At 41.1% G+C, this 9,105-nt stretch overlaps 1 pseudogene; it reads left to right on the forward strand.

Moving 5' to 3' along the window:
• The first annotated feature begins 651 nt into the window (after nucleotides 1-651).
• On the forward strand, nucleotides 652-8,193 carry LOC150069053 (UDP-glucuronosyltransferase 1A7 pseudogene; annotated as a pseudogene).
• The last annotated feature ends 912 nt before the right edge of the window (nucleotides 8,194-9,105 follow it).

Consider the following 9,105-nt stretch of genomic DNA (forward strand, 5'->3'; position numbering starts at 1 on the left):
AGGATCAAGGTTCAAACCCAGCCGGGTCATAAAAGGACCTGAGACTCTTATCTCCAATTAACCTCTGGAAAATGGGAAGTAGGGCTTGACTCAAGGGTAGGGTAGTAGCCCTGAGCTGAAGAGACAGGGACATCGCCCAGGCTGAGTTCAAGCCCATGACAGAAGAATAAGAAGAAGAGGAGGAGGAGGAGGAGGAGGAGGAGGAGGAGGAGGAGGAGGAGGAGGAGGAGGAGGAGGAGGAGAAGGAGAAGGAGAAGAAGAAGAAGAAGAAGAAGAAGAAGAAGAAGAAGAAGAAGAAGAAGAAGAAGAAGAAGAGGAGGAGGAGGAAGAAGAGGAAGAAGAGAAGGAAGGAAGGAAGGAAGGAAGGAAGGAAGGAAGGAAGGAAGGAAGGAAGGGAGAGAGAAATTGAAGCTAGGCACTGGTGACTCTTGGTTGTCAAAGCTACTCAGGAAAACGAGATCTGAAGGTCCTGCTATGAAGCCAGCCCAGGCAGGAAAGTTGGTGAGACTCCATCTTCAAAATCCCACCAAATCTGTGGTATGAATGCATCACTTTCCTCACTGCTGTTTTTGCCCTACCTGTTCTTCCACCTGCTGTGTTAGGAGGAGAGTATAAGGTCTAAGTAGCTGTCTTGCTCTGGGTTGCACTTCCATGGCTCCCGCAGTCTTGCCTGCCCTGCTCCCTCTATGGGCATGTCTGCTGCTGGTGGTACCCATGGACGGCAGCCACTGGCTCTCCATGCGCTCTGTGGTGGAGAAACTGGTCCCCCGAGGGCATGAGGTGGTCTCAGTCATTTCAGAGGTCAGTGGGCAGCTGGGACACTCACTGAACTTCACCGTGAAGACATACTCACCTTCTTACACGCTAGAGGATTTGGACAGGGAGTTCAAGATGTTTGCTGACATCCAGTGGAAAAATCAGGACCAAAGTATGTTTTCTCTAGTAATGGGATCTTCTAATAGAGTTTTTGAGTTGTTTTTTTCACATTGTAGAAGTTTGTTTGATGACAAGGAATTAGTAGAATTCCTAAAGGAGAGTTCTTATGATGCTGTGTTTCTGGATCCTTTTGATGCGTGCGGCTTAATTCTTGCCAAGTATTTATCACTCCCATCCATTGTTTTCACCAGGGGACTATTTTGTCATTACCTTGAAGAAGGAGCCCAGTGCCTCACTCCCCTTTCTTATGTTCCCAGACTTCTCTTAAAACTCACAGATGCCATGACTTTCCAGGAGAGAGTATGGAATTATATAAATTACTTGATCGAGCATACATCATGTCCATTGTTTTTCAATGCCTCTGAAATCCTTCAAACACTAGTCACCGTGTATGACCTGTTTAGCCAAGTGTCGATTTGGTTGTTGAGAACAGACTTTGTGTTGGAGTTTCCCCGACCCGTGATGCCCAACATGATCTATGGTGGAATCAACTGCCACCAGGGAAAGCCACTGCCTAAAGTAGGACTCGTCTCCTTGGCAAACTGAACATTACTAGGCTTTGGGCATTAATTGGTGTGTTATTAATTTTCACTGAAACTAGGCCACATTCCTGATCTAGTTTAATGATTTTTTCTTCCTATGATTTTTTTAAATGTATGACAATAGTTTATTGTGGTTTAAAGTAGATTTTATGTAGCTGCCCTCATTGATAAGTACACATGTTCAAATGATACGATTTCATATTACTTCCAGGCTGCATTTATAACATTGTTTTTGGTAAAACAGGAAATATATGAAATGTGCCCTTTTACTAAGGCTATCTATGTTACTTCTACAGGAAAATATTCTTTGGCCATTTAAATATCCATTATGCATATACCCACTTAGAATAAATAGTATGTGTATACATATACTGAATGGGATAAGAATAAATTTCACACCTATTAAATGCAAATAATAAAACACACAATGTGAAAAAGAAAATCCCACTAAATCTCCAATTAACCACCAAAAAGCTGGAAAGTGAAGCCATGATACACATGCTAGAAAAGAAACTCATGGATAACCCTCAGGCCCTGAATTCAAACCCCAGGACTGGTTACAGACACACACACATACACACACACACATCAAATTGAATATACTGGAATAGAATGAAATAGAAAACACGAGTTCAGGGGCTGGGAGCTTGGCCTAGTGGTAGAGTGCTTGCCTAGAATGCATGAAGACTGGGATCTTCGATTCCTTGGTACCACATACATAGAAAAAGCTGGAAAATGATGTTGTGGCTCAAGTGGTAGAGCTCTAGCCTTGAGAAAGCCCAAGGACAGTGCTTAGGCCCTGAGTCCAAGCCCCAGGACTGGCAGAAAAAAAGAATGGATTACAATTTTTTTTTTAAGTAATGAAGGGAAAAATGCAAAGGCAGATCAAGTTCAACTTCTGGATGTAAAAAGTATAAATTACAACAATCCTGAAAACATTCAATAAGCAGATGTGTTTTGTTTTGTCTTATTTATTTATTTTTTTGCCAGTTCTGGGGCTTGAACTCAGGGCCTGGGTACTGTCCTTGGAAACATTTTGCTCAAGGCTAGCACTCTACCACTTGAGCCATAACACCACTTTCAGGTTTTTCTGTGGTACCCAGGAATCAAACCCAGGGCTTCGTGCATGCTAAGCTGCTAAGCAAGCACTTTATCAGTAGGCCACACTCCCAATAAGCATATTTTGACCTAGCTCATTTCTGTAATCCTTGCTACTTTGAAGGCTGAGATATGGAGGCCAGTGGTTCAAAGCCAAATCAGGGAAGAAAAGCCTGAGACTCCATCTCTAAAAAAAAAACTAAACAGTCAAAAGCCAGGTGTAAAAAAAAAAAAAAAAGTCAGGCTTAAAGCCATGCCTCAAGTGGCAGAAACGCATGGCTCTGAGATTCAGACCCAGAAAATGAATAGAGAGAGACAGACAAAGAAGCAGAGAGAGAAAAAGTGCAGAGACAGAGATAGCAACAGAGAGACAGAGATACAGAAAGACAGAGACAGAGATAGCATGGTACCTGTGGCTCAGGCTATAATCCTAGCTACTCAGGAGGCTGATTGATTTGAAGCAGAAATGTTTGTGAAACTCAGTTAACCAGTAAAAATGTTGGACTTGAGGTATGGCTGAAGGTATAGTTGAAGTGACAGACACCAGCCATGATCAAAAAGGCTGAGCAAGAGCTTGAGGCTCAGAGTACAAGTCCCAGTACCAGCACTCACAAAAATAAAGGGGAAAAAACAGTAAATGTAAGACTATATAATAGAGAGCCAGGATTGTAAATGTAAGACTATATAATAAAGAGTTGGGTGGTGATCCCAGAACTTAGGTGACTGAAGCAGGGAAACATCTGTAATCCTAATTACTTAAGAGTCTGAAATCTAATGATTATATTTCAGTGCCAACCCAGGCAGGAAAAGTCTGTGAGACTCGGATCTTTACTTAACCACCAAAAAGCCGGAAATTGACTTGTGGCTCAGTGGTACAGCACTAGCCTTGAGCAAAAAGCTCAAGGACAATGTACAGGCCCTGAGTTCAAACACCAGGAGCAACAAAAAAAGAAATATGGTAGGCTGGGAATTTGGCCTAGTGGTAGAGTGACTGCCTAGCATGCATGAAGACCCAGGTTCAATTCCTTTGTACCACATACACAGAAAAAAGCTGGAAGTGGCATCGTGGCTCACATGGTAGAGCTCTAGCCTTGAGAAAGCCCAAGGACAGTGCTCAGGCCCTGAGTTCAAGCCCAGGACTGGCAAAAAAAAAAAAAAGAAATATGGTTAAATCAATTATTCAAAATTCAATAAAAATAAGCCCAGTGTACCCTTGGTATTGGTGTTCTTAGAAATGGAAGCTGAAAATCTTCAAAACTAAGTCCAATTATTAGAAACATAACATTGACATTAAGTACCTTGAATATTTAAGAAGAGTAGAAAAGGATCTGAAGTCACTTAGTTTCTTCATCATTCTGTGGCTTAGTCAGAAGGCATCATTGCTAGCACATCATATGTCTTCCCATGTCCTGTGATTAATGTTAGTAAAAAAAAAACAACAACAAACCCAGTCCAGCCACAACTGCTAATAAACCAGATTCTTCAAGAATTCACATCCGAGTCATCTCATCAAACAAGGAACTATAGCTAGCTGAGGGCAAACAGGAGATATCATTCTTTCTGACAGCAGCATAGAATTCCATTGTGTATAAATACCACATCTTGTTGATCCACTCATCAACTGAGGGACATCTGGGTTGGTTCCATATCTTTGCTATGGTAAATAGTGCTACAATGAACATCGTTGTGCTGGTGGATTTAGTCTGACCTTGTTTCTGGACAATTGGGTGAATGCCTAGTAGTGGAATTGCTGGGTCATAGGGGAGCTCTATGTTTATGGAGCTATTGCCGCATTTGTTAGGAAATGGAAAGACTTAGAAAAAATCATGTTAAGTGAAGTAAGCCAGACTCAAAGGAACATAGGCTCAATGGTTTCCCTCATTTGTCATAATCAGTAGAAATCTTGGTCTCTCCTAGCAGAGATTTGCAATAAAACAAAACCTAGATACATACGGCCATATAGTATGACGCTAAATGAAAGGACCTCTAGGATATAGAAACAAAAGCCATATAATAAGTGATTGTTGTCCTTAACGTACTATGTTATCTCTCATCTCTTTTACTATCCCTTGATTATCTCATATTGTTACAGTATCTTACTTTGTTATCTGATATATTGGATATATTTGTATTTGGTTATTTGAAATTGGATAGGGAAGGGGGGAAAACAAGATGAGGGGTGAGGGTGGGGGGGAGGGAAATGGGGACCAAGACATGAGAAAGGGTATCGATGTACGTGAATTAATGTACCTTCTATCTGGCAAATATAATGTAACCCTTCTATTAATTACAATAAAAAGATATATGAAAAAAACAGGAGATGTCATGGTCAATGGATTCACATAGTTATGGAAACTGTTTGTGATCCTATGACTAGTTGCAAAAATGAGGACTGTAATATTTAGGAATATTTCTTCCTTATTCTGATAGAAATACATTTCCCTTTTTAATAATTTCCAACATCAGATATATTACTAGTAGCTAACTTCACATGTCAATATTTAAAATATGAAAGGGTGTGTGACTCACCTACAGGAGGAATAAACTCAAAGACAAATAAGGGATTTTGCACACTCCACGGGGGGGGGGCAAGATTAGAGTGATTTTGTTTAAATGAGGGAAACTACACAGAGCCAGGATTTAAAATTTTTTTTATTCAAGAATTTATTAACATTGATTTTTATATCACATTTGAAATGATGCATTTAACAAACAAGTATTCAAGAAGGGAATCTCTCTATATAATCACTGGCACTTAGATTTTAGAACATAATTAAAATTAGGCCGAGGGTTTGTATGTCATAGATACATATTAACCTATGTAATAAAACATTATGTCTATAGAGTCATAGATTTTTATGTGTATGTAGTTGTGTTTATATTTCCAATACCATGTCCATAGCACTGGGTATGCAAATATTGAGTCCTCGCTCTTGTACTGTTTGGATCTAACAGCCACATATTAAGGATAGCATGCACCTTTTGTTCCTTTGGTCTTGACTTGTCTCACTCAACATGATTCACTCTAGATTCATCCACTTCCCTGCAAATGCCATTATTTTATCTTGTCTGTAGGATTTCATTATATATATATATATATATATATATATATATATATATATATATATATGCCACATTTTTGTATCCATTCATCTGCAGTAGGGCATTGGATTGTTTCCACTGCCCAGAGCCAGGATTTTTTTTTTAATCTTTTTTTTTTTTTTAAACCAGTCCTGGGCTTGAGCTCAGAGCCTGAGTACTGTCCCTGGACTTTCTCAAGGCTAGAGCTCTACCACTTGAGCCACAGCACCACTTCTGGCTTTTTTCTATGTATGTGGTACCAAGGAATCAAACCTGGGACTTCGTGCCTGCTTGGCAAGCACTTTTACCACGAGGCCAAACTCCTGACCTAGAGCCAGGATTTTTTAACTTGGAAGTTTGACTAAAAAAGAAATGGCCAGGGGCTGGGAGTTTGGCCTAGTGGTAGAGTACTTGCCTAGCATGCACCAATACCCTGTTCAATTCCTCGGTACCACATACATAGAAAAAAGCCGGAAGTGGTGCTGAGGCTCAAGTGGTAGAGCTCTAGCCTTGAGAAAGTCCGAGGACAGTGCTCAGGCCCTGAGCTCAAGCCCAGGACTGGCAAAAAAAAAAAAAAAAGAAAGAAAAAGAAAAAGAAATGGCCAGGCATCATTGGCTCCTATCCATAATCCTAGCTGCAAAGGAGACTGGGGTTTTATCTCTAATTAACCCCCAAAGGAAATCTATGGTTCAAGTGGTAGGGCATCAGCCTTGAGCAAAAAGCTAAGGGATAGGCCCTGAGTTCAAGCCCCAGTAAACACATACACACATGTACGCATGAGTGCACGTGCACACACACACACACACACACACACACACACATACGCATGTGCACAAATGAGAGGGAGAGAGAGCTTTAACAAATGAACAAAATAAGAAAGTTATAGTATGAAAGGATGAATTTAACTTAAAATATAGAAATTCTGGAAATATTAAAATTAACATTTTGGAAATGACTGGCTGGCTACAATCCTAGATACTCCAAAAGCCAGTATCTGAGAATCACAGTTCAAAGTCAGCCCAGGAAGGAAAGTCTGAGACTCTTACCTCCAATTAACCACCAAAAAGTTAGTTGTGGAACTGTGGCTCACGTGGTAAAGTGCCAGCCTTAAGCAAAAGAACTTAGAGACAGTGCCTAGGCCTTGGATTCAAATTCTGGGACTAGCACAGGTGCACACACACATATAATAGTAATAATAATAACAACAACAAATAATGAAATGTTTCAACACACCGTTCTCATCAATAGATAGTTATCCAGACTCCCAAAAAATCAACTAATTAACGTCAGAACTAAGTGATGCTACAGAAAAAATTAACTTAATAGACCTCTACAGAGCTTTTCATCCTTCTCAGAAGTCCATGCAATTTTCTCCAAAATATAGCATATTTTATTCTTAAAGCAAATACAAGAAAATTGAAATGATTCCTTGTATTCAATCAGACCACAAGGGAACAAAAGAAACTCCAGAAAAATCTCGAGACTGAGCAATATAGTGTCCAGTGACCAGAAATAAGAAGACAAAATTTTGGGGCCAGGAGTGTGGCCTATTGGTAGAATATTTGCCTAGCATGCACAAAGACTCATGTTCGATTCCTCAGTACCACATACATAGAAAAAAGCTGAAAGTGGTGCCGTGGCTCAAGTGGTAGAGCTCTACCCTTGAGAAAGTCCGAGGACAGTGCTCAGGCCATGAGTTCAAGCCCAGGACTGGCAAATAAAAAAAAGAAAAAAAAAAGGAAACTAGGAAAAGAAACACACTTCAACGTAACAGAGAATAGGAAATATATATGACAAATCAATAGTCAATATCATATTGAATAAGAAAAAAAAGCACTTTTTCTACACTTAGAAACAAGACAAGGATGTTTATTCTCTCTACTCTTATTCAATATAATATTAGAATTTGCTGGCCAGAACAATGAGGCAGGAGAAAGAGATAAAAAAGATTTAGACAGCGAAAGAAAAAGTAAAATCATGCCTATTTGCAGATGATACAATCCTATCATAGCTGGGTGGGTGGTTCATGCCTGGAATCCTAGCTACTCAGGAGGCTCAAATCTGAGGATCCTGGTTCAAAGCCAGCTGGGTCACTAAAGACAGTGAAATCCTTATCTCCAATTAACCACTAGAAAGCCAGAAGTAGCTCTGTGGCTCAAGGAGTAGGGTAGTAAGAGCTCAGGGACAACTCCCAGGCCCAGAATTCAAGTCCCACAACCAACAACAACAAGAAAAAAAAAAGTGGTAGGTTTTCTGTTTATCATGAATGAACAGGCAGAGAAAGAAACCAGTAAAACTCTGTCTCTAAATTAATCAGCAAAAAGCTGGGCTGGCCTGGCTGCCTTGTGCCAATGGATTCTGGGTACCAGTCATCCTAGCTGCTCAGGAGGCTGAGGATTGTAGTTCAAAGCCAGACTAAGAGGAAAAATCTGTGTGACTTTTTTTGGGGGGGGAGGGTGGGTCATGGGGCTTGAACTCTGGGCCTGGGCACTGTCCCTAAGCTCTTCAGCTCAAGGCTACTGCCCTACCCCTTGAGCCACAGCCCCACTTTCCCATTTTTTGGGGGCTCTACCACTTGAGCCTCAGCACCACTTCCGGCTTTTTTCTATGTATGTGATACCAAGAAATAGAACCCGGGTCTTTGTGTATGCTAGGCAAGCACTTTACCACTAGGCTAAACTCCCACCCCCTCCCCAACTTTCCCATTTTCTATTGACTAATTGGAGATAAGAGTCTCATGTTCTTTAGTACCCCAGCTGGGTTTGAACTTTGATCCTCAGGTCGCAGCCTCCTTGAGTAGCTAGGATTACAGGCATGAATCACCACACCTGGCTAGTCTGTGAGACAGTTATGTCCAATTAACTACCAAAAAGTTAGAAGTGGAGCTGTACCTCAAGTGGTAGAGCATTAACGTTTAGCAAAAAAAAAAAAAAAAAAAAAAAAAAGCTAGGGACAGAACTCAGTCCCTCAGTTCAAGTCCCAGTACAGGCACCAAAAGGGAGAAGATAAGCTGGACACTGGTAGCTCATACACATAACACTAGCTACTCGGGAGGCTGAGATCTGAGGACTACAGATTGAAGCCAGCCCAGACAGCAACAGCAAAGTCCCTGAGGCTTTTTTTTTTTTTTTTGGCCAGTCCTGGGGACTGAACCGAGAGACTGAGCACTGTCCTTGGGCTTTCCTCAAGGACAGTGCTCTACCACTTGAGCCGCAGTACCACTTCCAGCTTTTTTTTTTTTTTTCTCTGCCAGTTCTGGGCTTGAGCTCAGGGCCTGAGCACTGCCCTTGGACTTTCTCAAGGCTAGAGCTCTACCACTTGAGTCTCAGCACCATTTCAGCTTGTTTCTATGTATTCAGTACAGAGGAATCAAACCCAGGTCTTCGTGCATGCTAGGTAAGCACTCAACCACTAGGCCAAACTCCCAGCCCACTTCCAGCATTTCTA

Source organism: Megascapheus bottae, chromosome 1 (assembly GCF_031878675.1).
Source record: "Megascapheus bottae isolate mThoBot1 chromosome 1, mThoBot2.hap1, whole genome shotgun sequence".
In the NCBI taxonomy this organism is placed as follows: Eukaryota; Metazoa; Chordata; class Mammalia; order Rodentia; family Geomyidae; genus Megascapheus; species Megascapheus bottae.